The sequence below is a fragment of the Helianthus annuus genome, chromosome 1 (genome assembly GCF_002127325.2).
Source record: "Helianthus annuus cultivar XRQ/B chromosome 1, HanXRQr2.0-SUNRISE, whole genome shotgun sequence".
Lineage (NCBI taxonomy): Eukaryota > Viridiplantae > Streptophyta > Magnoliopsida > Asterales > Asteraceae > Helianthus > Helianthus annuus.
In genome coordinates this window covers 36623896-36632612 of record NC_035433.2, presented here as the reverse complement: position 1 = coordinate 36632612, position 8717 = coordinate 36623896, and the positions used below count along the sequence as shown (strand labels likewise).

Here is an 8717-nt window from a genome sequence, read left to right as displayed (position 1 = left end):
TATAACTAATTTCTTAGAAATATGTGATACGTTTCGGATCAATGGAGCATCAAACGACGCCATCCGCCTTCGTATGTTTCCATTCTCACTAAAAGACCGAGCGAAAGCTTGGCTCAACACCCTCCCAGCTGGATCGGTAAACACCTGGGATGAACTAGCCCAAAAATTTCTATATAAGTATTTCCCTCCTTCTAAAACTGCTAAATTAATGGCTGAAATTAACACATACTCACAAGAGGACGGGGAATCCTTATATGAAACTTGGGAAAGGTTCAAGGAGCTACTACGTAAGTGTCCCCATCATGGTCTCGCGATATGGCAACAAGTATCCACTTTCTACAATGGATTGTTGCCACATACTAGACAGACACTTGATTCTAGCTCCGGGGGACTTTTAGGTAATCGACGCCCACACGAAATATATAATCAGATTGAGGAAATTGCTCAAACCAATTTTCAGTGGCACACCCCCCGGGGAAATAAAACTATTGCCCCGGGCGCCCATAAGGTAGACGAAAACACCTCTTTACAAGCCCAAATCGAGGCCCTTTCTTCAAAAATAAAAAAATTAGAAATGACAAAAACAGTCTCGGTCATGGCTTGTGAGGGGTGTGGTGGGTCACATGAAAATTGGAGTTGCATGAAAGAAACGGACGATCAACAAGAAATGGTAAACTACATTGATAATAGACCTAGGCCGTCGGGTCCTCCAACAGGGACCTACAACCAAGGATGGCGAAACCACCCAAACCTTGGTTGGAGGGAGCCCGGCAATAGTAGTAACCAACAACCACAACGAACAAACTTTCAGCAATCAAGAAATGAGTCACAAAATTTCACTCAACAACAAAGTGGGAGAGAAAGGCTCGAAGATACTATATCTCGCCTCGTCTCTGACACTGACAAGAAAAATTCGGAAAGATTCCTACAATTAGAATCAAACTTTAGGAATCAACAAGCTAGCATTCAAAATATAGAAAAACAAATAAATCAACTAGCTCAAAATTTTTCCGAAAGACCACAAGGCGCGTTACCTAGCAATACCGAAACCAACCCGAAGGCACAAGTTCACCTCATCACGCTACGAAACCGAACCGTAGGGCCTGCAGAAGTACCTCCAACCGTGGAAGAATCAACGCCAACACATCTGCAGGAGAAGGACCCTCCCCCATCAACAGAGCCTACCAAGGCTCCTCGAGTTCCGTACCCCGGTAGGTTAATTCGTCAAAAAACCAACGAGCAATTCGCAAAGTTCGAAAGTCTGCTAAAACAATTGCATGTCAATATTCCTTTTATCGAAGTCCTAACCCAAATGCCCAAATACTCTAAATTTATGAGGGACTTCCTAACACATAAAAAGAAAATTGAGAATTTGCAATTAGTTAATTTAGGCGAAGAATGCTCTGCCCTCGTACTCAATAAACTACCCCAAAAGAAGATCGATCCCGGAAGCTTCACGATTCCGTGCTCAATAGGGGAATCTCCCGTTCGCAATGCCTTGGCCGACTTAGGGGCAAGCATTAACCTCATGCCCTCCTCAATGTTTAAAAGGCTTGGCTTGGGAACCACAAGCCCCACAAAAATAAGCATACAACTCGCGGATCGATCGGTCAAGTTCCCGCAAGGTGTCATCGAGAATGTCTTGGTAAGGGTAAGCAGGTTTGTTTATCCTGTTGACTTCGTCATACTCGATATGGAGGAAGACAACGAGGTTCCCCTTATTCTAGGGAGGCCTTTCCTTGCCACCGCACAAGCAGTAGTGGACATGAATGAAGGGACACTAACGTTGAGATATGGGGACGATGAGGTAAAATTCGGAGTTGGGAAAAGAATAGAGGATGACGACCCGGTCCACTACATGAAGGTTATCGACTCAAGCTTGGATGCCGCTCTCCGACGGTGTAACTTGGGAGGCAAGGCACCCCAATCAAATGACGTGTGACCGGGAATTGGGTCTAGCCAAGGACCCTTATAAACGTGGCGCACCACGGAGGCATTCCGCGGACCTATCCTTAGTTTAAGTTTAATCTTTTAGTTTTTGCAGAATAAAACACGCTCATGATGGTAATGGATGAAAAAGGGAACGAGAAAAAAAAATGGAACCATGCAGAAGAACAGAACAAACCGACAAAAATCTCCAAAACAGAAGGCTCCACACGGGCCGTGCCCAACCAACACGGCCCCGTGCTGAGCCCCCTGCAGGAAATCACCCAGTTCAGGTAACTGGACACGGGCCGTGTTCAGCGAACACGCCCCCGTGTCCAGGCTTCTGTTTCAATTCTATAATTTTTGTTACTGGCACTTGACCACGGGGCCGTGCCCGGTCAACACGGGGCCGTGTCCAGAGCGCCAGTAACACAAATCTTTGTTTTTAAACACACTTTTACATATTCTAATCAACCAAAAACTCTATTTTTGGACACATTGAGGACAATGTGTAATTTAAGTGTGGGGGGGATGCTAAAACCTTGGAATTTTGCAAAATCCTAAAACAAGCCTTACACAAAACTCTATTGGAACCGCTAAACACCCCAAATTTTTTTCAAAAACTTTTTCATTTTTTTATTTACTTGTCTTAGTTTAAGTTGGGAATAACAAGTTATAAAAGGGTTATATTTTTACAAACTTACAACCGATAGCGTCGTGATAAAAAGAACTAACATAAGAAAATTATGAAACGGTATAACAAGTCTAGCTAAAATTCGATTATATATGCTTGTTCACATTAAAAACCCATTCCCACAAAAAGTGAGTTTTGAGCCTATATTGAGCATAAAAATACACATACTTAGATTAAATGCTCATTTTTCGTTTCTTGTGTGAATAGCCGCTCGGTCTTTACAAATCTAGAACTTGCCACGACGATACATTCCCGGTCCTTACCAACTTAAACCCAAGTAAGTAAATGATGGAGGCATTAGGACTAACTATTTTTCTTTCAAAACCATTATTTTTCAATTTTTTTTTTACCTACCCAAAATCCCCCTAGAAAACCCCTTTGAGCCTAAACCTTTCATTTCATTACCCCCAAAACAATTTTCTACCCACCAAAAACCTTTTTCATTTTTTTCACCTTTATTTTAGTGACAAACTCGGTTTTTCATAAACATACCTTTACGTGATCAAAAAAAAAAAAAAAAAAAAAAAAAATGTTGAAGTCAAAAACAAACATAAGCTACAAAAAGCTTGTTTGGAGAAATACTTCAAAAATAAATATCACCAAAAATAAGGTATTTTACGAAAACCGACACTTGTTACGATTTTCGCCCTTTTTACTAACCACTAACCAACCACCCACCTTTAAACCCAAGCCTTCACCCCAAAAAGACCTCTTGATATTTACAAAGGTAAAAGTTAAAAAGGAGGAGGATTGATCGCTTGGCAAGCATATGGAAAATGTAAATCCGTGCCGCTCTCGAGCGATTCACTTAAATATACACCTTCGGCCGAGTGATTGAGTGATCTCCCGTGAGGTATGTGAACTTGTATATAAATGGAATTTTAATAAGGCATGCTATGCCAAATTTAGTAATTTATCTTATGTAAAGTTCAAAATAAACCATGACGAATAAGATTGTAAATAAAATAAAAATAAAACCTATACAAACCTTGGATTCCCGACACTCTAGGACAAGTGAAAAAAAAACTTCTCTTCTACCTATTCCATTTGGGAGTGTAAGCCACATTAAAAGAGTTTTGCTTGAGGACAAGCAAAAGTTCAAGTGTGGGGGTATTTGATGTGTGTAAAATGCAACATATAAAACACATCAATTAAGGCATAAAACTAACCCTTTTTAAGTACTAATGTTGGAAAAAGAGTGTTTTTGTCTTCCTTTTGTATTTTCAGGATGAAATGAGCTCAAAATCACAAAAGAAGCAAAAAGACTACTAAATCTACCATAAATACAAGAAAAGGAACAAAAGTGAACTGCCCGGACCCTCAACGGCACCTCCCAAGACAAAGAGAAGAGAAACAGAGCCTGAACACGCCCCGTGTCCAGTGAACACGGGGGCGTGCCCAGGAAGCAGCAGAAAAGACAAACCAGTAGAAGCTTCCTTTGCTCACCACGGGGCCGTGCCCAGCGGACACGGGGGCGTGTTGAAAGTACAGCAGGCGCATTAATTGTAATTCGCAATTACAATTAATGAAGAGAGAGAATGTCAGACGGGCACGGGGCCGTGTTCAGCGAACACGGGGCCGTGTCCAGCGTTCTGTTCAGCCTATAAATAGAGGAGCTTGGCTTCATTCTCTCTCATCCCTTGGCACACCACCTCTCTCACACTTCATCCACCACCCACCACCACCATAACACCATCATCCACCACCATCATCCATTGTCCATCATAGAGTGTGTGAGTCGTCTCGGGATCCAAGATTGATCGTAAGAGTTCTTGACAATCAAGGCCATGTTTGCCTAAGTCTCTTACATCACTTGGTGAAGACAAGTGTTTAGTATAATACTTTTTATTTTTAATCTTTTGCACTTTTTATTTGGTTTTGTATTAATGACTTTAATAACTAGTTACTTATGTTGAAGGTGATCTTTCCTTATCGTTTGTCCGTGGTGTCTTGGCGTTATTTTACTGTCTATATAAAATAAAAGATTTTCACCATTCATATCTCCACGGTCTATATGGAGGTATGTTGGCTACCTGGTCGGGGGTTAAGGGAACGGTTTGGTAAAGGTCTTGCCCTTGTTCAGCGTTTAGAGGTCCTGCTTGGGACCTGGGTCAAATTTAGTAGGATCTCCTTCAATGCCCATAGGTATTGGATGGCGGGGATCCAAACTCTTTGACCCCCTCATAAGCTAACTACTATTAATACTATAACCCGGCTATTTAGGACTGTATCCCTGCTGACTCAGACTACTTAGCCGAGGGTAACGTCACCGCCAAAAGCGGGGCCTACCATAATTTGCATTAATAACTTAATTCATTATCTTTCAATAATCCAACCCTTTAGGATTGTATCCTTGCTGACTCAAACTACTGGGTTGAGGGTAACGTCACCTCCGAAAAAGGGGCCTACTACAATAACTAAGATAATCTCTTAAACAAGTGCAAAAGTGCGAAAATAATCAAAGGTTATACTAATACACTTGTCGGATCCAAGTGATTCATCTTGTCTATCTGTTTTTTATTTTATTTTATTTTTCAGCATTTAGTTAGTTTTTATTTTTCTTAGTTTAAAACATTTTTCTAACTTTTTGATTTGATTAGACGTTGAGGATAAACCGGTATTAAAAGCTCTTGTGTCCTTGGACGACCTCGGTATCTTACCAACACTATACTACGTCCACGATGGGTGCACTTGCCCATATGTGTGTTTAGTGTTAGTAAATATCGTGTTTTATAAATTTAAAACTTGGCTAAAAGTGTAAAAAGGGCTTAAAAATATATATCAAAAATATATACACACTAACACGCATCAGATGCCGGATTTTTTAGGCACTACCTGTGTCGGACTTACCCATGCACTATCCGAAATGGGGTAAATGATCCCCGCATCCAACCACTTGATGACTTCTTTCTTCACCACCTCTCTCAAATTCGGATTTAACCTTCTTTGTGTTTCACGGGTCGGCTTTGCATCCTCGCTTGTAATAATCTTGTGCATCACAATGGATGGACTAATGCCTTTTAAATCAGCTATCGTCCACCCAATTGCCGCCTTATGAGCCTTCAACACCCGCATCAATTCTTCCTCTTGAGCTACCTCCAAGTTGGAAGCAATGATTACCGGTAAGGTATCATTTTCCCCCAAAAATGCATACTTTAGGTGCTTTGGTAGCTCCTTCAACTCCACACTTGGTGGACTTTCCAAAGAAGGCTTGGTGCCCGAATCGATTTCCACCGGTAATGTATCCGTTTGGTAAGTCCATGGTGGACTTCCTTCCTTCACCGCGAGAGCTTCTTGCTCCTTCTCTTCAACCTCTAACTCGCATGTATGAACCTGCAAAGACATATCACAAACACAAGAACCCAAAATTTCTTCTTCGAACACCTTCGGGTCATAGCCATCTATAAAATCTGCCAAGAAACACTCATCACCATACACATTAGTACCGTTAGTAAAAACATTCAACCTCATTTTTCTATTACCGAATGTCATGTCAACTGTGCCATAACGGCAATCAATAATAGCATGTGCGGTGTTCAAAAATGGCCGACCCAAAATAACATTTTGTTGTTGAATTGGGTCCGCGGATGAGTAATCTAGCACAAGGAAATCAACGGGATAATAAAATTCATCAACTTTAACTATAACATCCCGTACGATACCCCGGGGAAGCTTATGAGACAAGTCGGCTAATACAACCGTTGTCTCAACCCGCTTCAATGGACCAAAATCGTATTGGTCATATAACCCCCCCGGTAGGATACTTACTCCGGCTCCAAGATCCAATAATGCCCTCGTAGTTTGAAAATTTCCAACTTGAATATTTATTAAAGGCGTTCCCGGATCTTGTAACTTAGGAGGAAGGTCACCTTTCAATACCGCACTTACCCGCTCCGTCAAATCTACCAATTTAGGCACTTTTTGTTGCCTCTTTTGAGTACACAATTCCTTTAGAAATTTGGCGTAAGCGGGTACCTGTTTAATAGCTTCAAGCAAAGGAAGATTAATTTTAACCTGTTTGAAGACCTCCCACATTTCCTCTTTTTGAGGACCCCGTTTTGAAATAAAATTTTTTTTACCCGGATCTAATAAAGCCGAAGGAAACGGTACTTCACTAGACCCCTCACCCTCATTTACTTTTTCTTTTTCTTTAATAATTTCGGGTTTTTCAAAATTGGGTTTTTTAGAAGAAACAATGGTTGGTTCGTTTTCTTCCTCACTTTCTTGACCCGTTATATCCTCAACCACCCCTTCAACCAAATCCGGTGAAGGATTGGTTTTATACTCTTTCCCACTTCTCAAAACACTCACATGATGAATATTAACATTGTTACCTCTTGACGTACCGTGAGATGGATTTACCTTAGTGTCGCTTGGTAATTGACCTTTACCCTTCTTCAATTCGGACACTTCGGTTGCAAGTTGACCCATTTGAGTGGTCAAAGTTTGGATTGCTTTGTCTCGCGCCTCATCCTTTTGTATGCGTGCGTCATCCATTTGGTTCCTTTTTTGCATCTCCGCTTGCATACTCTTCAACATTTCCATCATTTCATTTCCACCCGAAGACCCCCCTTTTTCTTGACCCGCTTGGTATTGCCTTTGGTATCCTTGGTTGTTCCCACCTCTATATCCACCTTGATTATTGTAAGGTTGGCGCGAACCATAATTCCCTTGGCTACCTTGAAAGTTCGGGTTTGATTGATTCGAAGGGTTCCCATAACGAAAATTCGGATGATTTCTCAACCCGGGGTGATAAGTGTTAGAATTCATGTTGTAATTTCTACCACCCCCTCCTTGACCTTGAATGGCATGAACTTCTTCAAATTGCCCTTCAACCATTCCTTGGCAATTTTCCGCCGCATGACCTATTTCATTACACAATGCACAAATGTCATAAATTTGATTAGAAGTTTGTATATTACCATCATCAACCGCGTGCACTTGTGTTCGAGTAACGGCCGGTCGTGCTCTCCTTGAAGCTTGAGCCTTTCTCTTTGAGGTGATCGCCATTTGTTCCAAAAATTCCCAATCCTCATGCTCATAATTTGTGCCAAAAGTTCCATTTGTGATGGACATCAAATCTCGTGCATCTTCGGCACACAACCCTTCATGAAAAGCGTTCATTAACTCCCAAAGCTCAATCCCATGGTGTGGACAATTTTTAATCATCATGTTCAAACGCTCGAATGCTTCATGGAACATTTCGCCTTGTTGTTGTTGAAAGCTCCTCAATCCTTTTCTCGCATCATTGGTCTTTTGGGCGGTATAGAATTCGTCTAAGAATGTTTGTTGCATCTCCGCCCAAGTATAAATAGATGCTGAAGGCAAAGTGTAGAACCACTTCTTTGCCTTGTCCTCCAAAGAAAATTGAAATAGTACCAACTTGATATCATCGGCCGAAAAACCTTGACTCCCAAGAGTATTGCAAATTGAGTCATAGGCTTCCAAATGGAAATAAGGCTCCTCCGTTGCTAGCCCCTTATATTTCGGCAAACTTTGTAACGAATTGGTTCTTACTTCAAAAGTTCTCCCTTGGTTGTTATGAGGAATAACCACCGGTGAAGGATTGTGCGTTATCACCGGTCTAAAATGTGCTTCAATTCCCCTTGCATTTTCCCTAAGATGCCTCCTTGGCACACCAAATCGACCTCTTGGACGAACTTGACCCATTGGCCTTTGCATGGGCCCTTGTGGTACGATTGGTTGTTGAATTGGCCTTTGAATTTGCGGTTGCACCTGTTGTGGTCGAACTTGTTGCAAAGGAACCGGGCGTTGCATTTGTGGCCCTTGTGGCCTTGGCCTAATATGTTGAGGTATGAGTTGTTGTTGAACCCCACCAACATTTGAAATCACTTGTACTTGGCCTTGCGTATAACCGTACTCCCCTTGCTCTCCATCACCCCCATAACCGTATCCTTCTTCATCAAAACCTTCAAATTCCTCATAACCTTCATCATACCCATCTCCTTGAATTCCCGATGATTGCCCAAATGGAATAGTCGAGTATTGGAAACCCGATTGATTTGGTAGTCGATACGGTGTAGCATGGACAATAGACGAAATTGGTGCCATAGTATGGCTCGAATATGATGGGCCC

The 8717-nt window shown here is 41.7% G+C and overlaps 2 non-coding genes across 2 annotated transcripts; one reads left to right on the top strand and one right to left on the bottom strand.

Moving 5' to 3' along the window:
* Positions 1-202: 202 nt before the first annotated feature.
* LOC118483086 lies at positions 203-309 on the bottom strand. Its single transcript, XR_004869561.1, has one exon. It is a non-coding gene; the product is annotated as a small nucleolar RNA R71 (small nucleolar RNA).
* A 7451-nt stretch (positions 310-7760) lies between these two features.
* Positions 7761-7866, top strand: LOC118483040. The gene has a single exon (XR_004869498.1). It is a non-coding gene; the product is annotated as a small nucleolar RNA R71 (small nucleolar RNA).
* The last annotated feature ends 851 nt before the right edge of the window (positions 7867-8717 follow it).